The sequence below is a fragment of the Hylobates moloch genome, unplaced genomic scaffold (genome assembly GCF_009828535.3).
Source record: "Hylobates moloch isolate HMO894 unplaced genomic scaffold, HMol_V3 SCAFFOLD_10, whole genome shotgun sequence".
Taxonomy (NCBI): Eukaryota; Metazoa; Chordata; class Mammalia; order Primates; family Hylobatidae; genus Hylobates; species Hylobates moloch.
Genome location: NW_026652285.1, coordinates 48,859,499 through 48,865,156, shown reverse-complemented (window position 1 = coordinate 48,865,156; position 5,658 = coordinate 48,859,499).

The window sequence follows — 5,658 nt, the reverse complement described above, 5'->3', positions numbered from 1 at the left end:
AATCTGCAAATATGGAATCTGCCAAAAACGAAGACTGACTGTAATTGACTCAACATTCCTACATATCTAAAGGCTTTATGAGTTGGGGTGAGAGTCACGGAAAATTATAAACGTATAAATGTAAGCATTAACCTGGTAAGGTAAATATATTTCCAATTTCCGTGTAGGATAATATTTCCCCAAAGTGTATTTAAATGTGTTGAATGATTCCAAACTGGTCCCTTTGTTGCAGAAACTTTCAGAGTCTTTAATACACTAATAAACATTGTGAATTTCTTCAATATATAATATTTCCTAAATTTGACTATTAGAGCCTTTGGAAATGTTACTCTAAGGTATTTCTGACAGATTCACTTAGAATTAATTCTAGTGCTCAGAAATTTGGCATTTACATTGCAAGACTGTTATTAAAATGGCCAAATGACCACTCTCTAGAATGCTTCCCAGGGTCAGTGGGTGGATTAAGCCTATTTCCAGGTCTTTTCTCCCCTTCCCATGTTACATTTGATAAAGTTAAATCTCTATGGGTGCTAAACTTGCTGGGAGCTTTCTCGGAAGAAAGAATGCTGACAGGAAATTTGCATTCTTCTTGCTTTCACAGTTGTACATTTTAAACCTTAATAAGCAATTAAAACAATTTATATCAAGAGGTAGAACATACGCATCTCCACTTAAAGCTTTGCTAGGAGAGAAAAGATTGAGAGCATGATGGTTGAAGATTGACAACTAAGTCACAGCTCTCCCGGCATGGCCTTAGAACTACATTGTCTTAATGAAAAACAGGGATTTAGCCCTTGGAAGTGAAAGATGTTTTCACACATTTTCAGTTTACTCCTCCCAAGTCCATTGCAAGATAGATCTGAAGGCTATTAGTTTAAGACTTTGTTAAACGCTTTCATGTGTTTCTTAGAAATATCACAGATAATTTCTTACTGAAACGGTTTTCTCTAATCTTAAGACTTTAAATGCTGTAAAGTCTGTCATGACTACTTTGTTTTTCTCTGTTAGAACCAGGAAACAGGGATGACTGCTTGAAAAAATGAGCCAAAGCCCTGAGGATCTGTAGGAGTCGAGAGAGAGAGAAAGCTCAGACAGGAGGCTGGAAGCACGGGTTTAAGAGCCACTGGCTTGGACGCGTATTCTAGGCCCTCCTCATCCTGTCTGAGGGATCTTGGCCAATGTACTGAATCTCACTGTGCCTTATTTTCTCACTAGAAAGGTAGGAGTTTAAATGGTATGTATCTACCTTGATCAGTGAGGATTTAGGTTTAGCTGCATGTAACAAATGTGAGTTCAGTGGCTTGTGCAAATAGTGTTTATTTTTCTAGGGTAACAAAAAGTCAGGAGTAGGCAGTCCAGGGATGAAACAATGGCCCTGGGAGACCATCCATGTTCCAGACTTTAAAAAATAGTTTTGTGTCACTATCCTTAATGTGTGGAGCAATATGTGACTTTTATTCTCATGGTCTCAAGACAGCTTCTATGCCTACCGATACTTATATTCCAGGCAACATCAGAGAGAAAGGAAAAGAGATAAAGCATAACATCTTCTCCTTAGACTGCTCTGCCTTATTGTTTGGTAATGCAAGCCCTTCCCAAAACCTCTGCCTCTTTCTCATTGAACAGAACTGCATCTCATGACCGTGAAAGGGAAGCTAGAAATTTCAATAATTTAGCTAGCCATATTGCCACACCCAAAGCCAAATGAAGTTTTTATTTATGTGGAATAAAGGAGGAAAAGGGATACCGGCTAAGCAAATAGCAGTATCTGGCACACTTGTAATGACGTCACATGGATCTACTGAGTTAGCATTTGTAAAGAACTAAGAACCATGGTGGAATATAAGAAGTATCCAATAATTACTAGTGAATGTTTATAAGAAACTTAGAATGAAGCAAAGACTGGATACGGATGCCTTTGAAAAGAAGAAAAATAAACTCCTCTCCACCTATCACCTCCTCCTACATTGACTCCCTGGCTCTCCAGCAAGTGCAAACTGCCTTCTTAATATGTTCTTGTCACCTGATTCTCTCTTTTTTTTAGACAGAGTCTTGCTCTGTCACTCAGGCTGGAGTGCAGTGGCACGATCTCAGCTCACTGCAACCTCCGCCTCCCGTGTTCAAGCAATTGTCCTGCCTCAGCCTCTTGAATAGCTGCAACTACAGGCATGTGCCAAAACACCCGGCTAATTTTTTGTATTTTTAGTAGAGATGGGGTTTCACCATGTTGGCCAGGCTGGTCTTGAACTCCTGACCCATGATCCACCCGCCTCAGCCTCCCAAAGCGCTAGGATTACAGGTGTGAGCCACTGTGCCCAGCCTCTGATTTTCAAATACTTGAAGACTCCTCATTTATTGAAATGGTGGTTTTTGGCCCAAGGCTCTTTTGGACAATGATAACTCATTGTTTCTGCTGTCATGCTCTTTCAATCTGTGGAATGTCACTAGGAGAAGACACAGGATAGAGGAAAACAAAATGGACTTGATGCAGCCAAACACCTGGCTGCAACAACATGGTAGTTCTCAACATTGGAGCAGGTTCAATGGCCAAATATGAGCTGAGACTTACAAAGTATTGCACAGGCAAACTTTTTTTTTTTTTTTTCTGAGAGGAAGTTTTGCTCTTGTTGCCTAGGCTAGAGTGCAATGGCGTGATCTTGGCTCACTGCAACCTCCAAGTCCTGAGTTCAAGCAATTCTCCTGCCTCAGCCTCCCATGTAGCTGGGATTACAGGTGTGTGTGTTTTTTTTTTTTTTTACTAGCGATGGAGTTTCACCATGTTGGTCAGGCTGGTCTTGAACTCCTGACCTCAAATGATCCACCTGCCTCGGCCTACCAAAGTGCCGAGGTTACAGGCGTGAGCCACCGCACCCAGCCCAAACTTTCTATTTAACTCTTTCCATGAATATTTTGGTATAAGGCACTAGCATCTCAGACACCATTGTCAAATATCCTTAAAACAGAAAAACTGGCTGCTGATATCTGTGATTTCCTTTAAAGCGGTACTCCTTCTTGGATATTTTAAAGAATTCATCTGCTCAACTCAGAGTGCAGCTAGAGGCTTTTTTCCCTCCTTCTTTCCCCCTTTGCCAAAAATTTATTAAGCATCTACTATAAACTTAATGATAATAGTATCCATACTGGAGAGACAGATTTAGTAAGTCATAATTCATTAACTCATTCCTCAAATATATCTCTGTGTGCTTCCTATGTGGTGGTACACTTTGTGAACTGACTAGGGTACAATGATGTACACAATAAAGGAACAGGATAAGGCCTGAATTCTGAGTTCTCCATGGGAGACAGATAAGTAAACACAGGACTACAATACACCAAGGTAAGTGACGTGAATGAGCAGATGCCAATGTCAACTGCAGGCTGACTGGGTTTGGCTTAAGCTAAGAGCACTCCAATGCTATCTCCCTTTAGAAGAGGGGAATGTTTAATGGGGGTGATGCTTAAAAGTAACAGGGAAATTGAAAAATCCTTGTCCTCACTTAGATTTGTTTGATAGAATATACCAAAAATAGTATATACTTTCTTTGAGATACTTTGAAGCTATGAAAGTGTGAGCTGTAATAATTTGCCTTCAAGTTATTCATAAAAATCTTGGTTTTTCTATCAAGTTTTGCCCTAAGAAAAACATAACTTTTAGTGGAGGAAAAAAACATATAATGTGCATGCTATTATTTGTTGCCTGAGGGATGTTTCAATTTTGTCTTGTCTTACAAAAATAAATGAGATTTCAAAAGCATTCATCAGGGAGATAGTGGGTTACCTATTGGAGAAGTGGTAGCTATTTTTTGAGAAAAAAGTCTGTAACTTGGGAGAATCATAGAATCACAGAATTTCTAGGCTTGAAGGGACCTTAACTACCTGGGATAGAATGTATAATGTGGTATGTAGAAATGACAAAAAAAAAGGTGAACTGGGATTACAGAATCCAGCATTCTACATTTTTTTAAATGTTTCATCTTCCATTCAGAGGCTTTGATGTGAATACTGATGGAGTCAAATGCGACCATCTCATATCTCTTTGAATGCATTACTGCAAACACCGTGTTCTGGTAAAGAGGAAGGAAGACATAGTAAATAAACTATACTCAGAATTTAAAATTTTAGTATGGATTTAGGAAGATTCTTTGGAGTCAGCTTTTTACATATGAAATACAGCAAAATGTATAAATGAAAAAAGAGCTGATTTTGTGTTCATATAAACGCATATGTTAGTAGGAATCATGTACCATGTAACATTAAAATACATAATATAATATGTCATATGCGATTTATAATGTAAATGAGTCTTAGGGAGTACACTATGCACACTGTGATTTAGCTAGAATTACTATGACAACCATAACTTTTGCATTTCCTAATTTTTTTTTCCAGTATGAATTTGCAAATTAAATATCACATTATCATGGATTTTGGCTTTCTTTCTCCATGTAGTTCAAAAAGAAAAGTCACACACCAGTGCTCCTGTTAAATCCTCATTTAATTAAGTGAACCTCCTGAGCAGGTCACACTTGTTCAGGGATCAAACATCTGGGTGGGTACCCTTGCAGTTAGACAAAAAAAGAGAGAAAAAAGAAGACTATAGCAAAGTCTTAGGATAGAGTTTGAAAAAATTTATAACATGTATAACTGATAATCAGTGTATCAAATTCTCCTACTACAGATTTTTTTTTCTTCCAAGTTATTCATTGGTAGAAAAACAACGTAAGAAAAAGGGGACATGATTTGACTCTTAGGACATAAACCCACAGAAATTTTATTTCCAGATTGTTCAAAAAATTATAAATAGAGGAGACTCTTTTTATGATGTGGCTGTTTGGCTTAACCATATCCTACATTTAGCTTTATGGAGTGATCATTTTTCCAAGGTCTGATTCACCCCATGTTTTTATTTGAATTTATAGAATTTAGCTGTCTTTTCATGGGGCTTAAGTGTGTCATGTAAAAGTCTACAAGCTATGTTTGCTTGTCCCTTTTGTCCTTTTGTTATCAAAATTCATCATTTCTGGTTCACCTGTGTGCCATTTTGAAAAGTAACAAATACTAATTTAGTACTCTAAAATATTTAATGGAGTCTTTTTTTTTTTTTTTTTGGGAGGAGGCGTCCCACTCTGCTCCCGGGGGGGGCACACGGGGGCAAATTTGGGCCCCATTTTTTTTTTTTTTTTTTTTTGGTCAATGTTGACCAGGTTGGCCTCAAACATGTAGCCTTGCCTCCCTGTGCGCTTGCAGTCTCTCATCTTAGAGACTGAGCTACTATCTAGTTATCAGGAGATTGGCATGTGTGGACAAGTTGGTGCTTGCAGGGAAATCCAAGAAACTGAGCGCATTCTAATACTAAATACAGTCTGTTACGGGATCTGTGTTGCCTCTATATTGAGCATCTGGGGTGGGTCTGGTCTGCTATTCATCAGCACAGCCAGCATTCAAGGAAACAACTGGATGTTGAGCACAGGAAACTTGAGACAAAATAGGACCTGCTAGGCATTTCTGCATCTTTCCATGATAGTGCCTAATTTTGAAAAAGGTTTTCTCAGAGTAATGATAGCTGCTTCACATTGTCTCTCAAATATCATGCAAGTTTCTCCTTTGGTCAGCTCTAACCAGCTACCGAGGGAGAAAGGAATCCTAGTTCCTAACGTA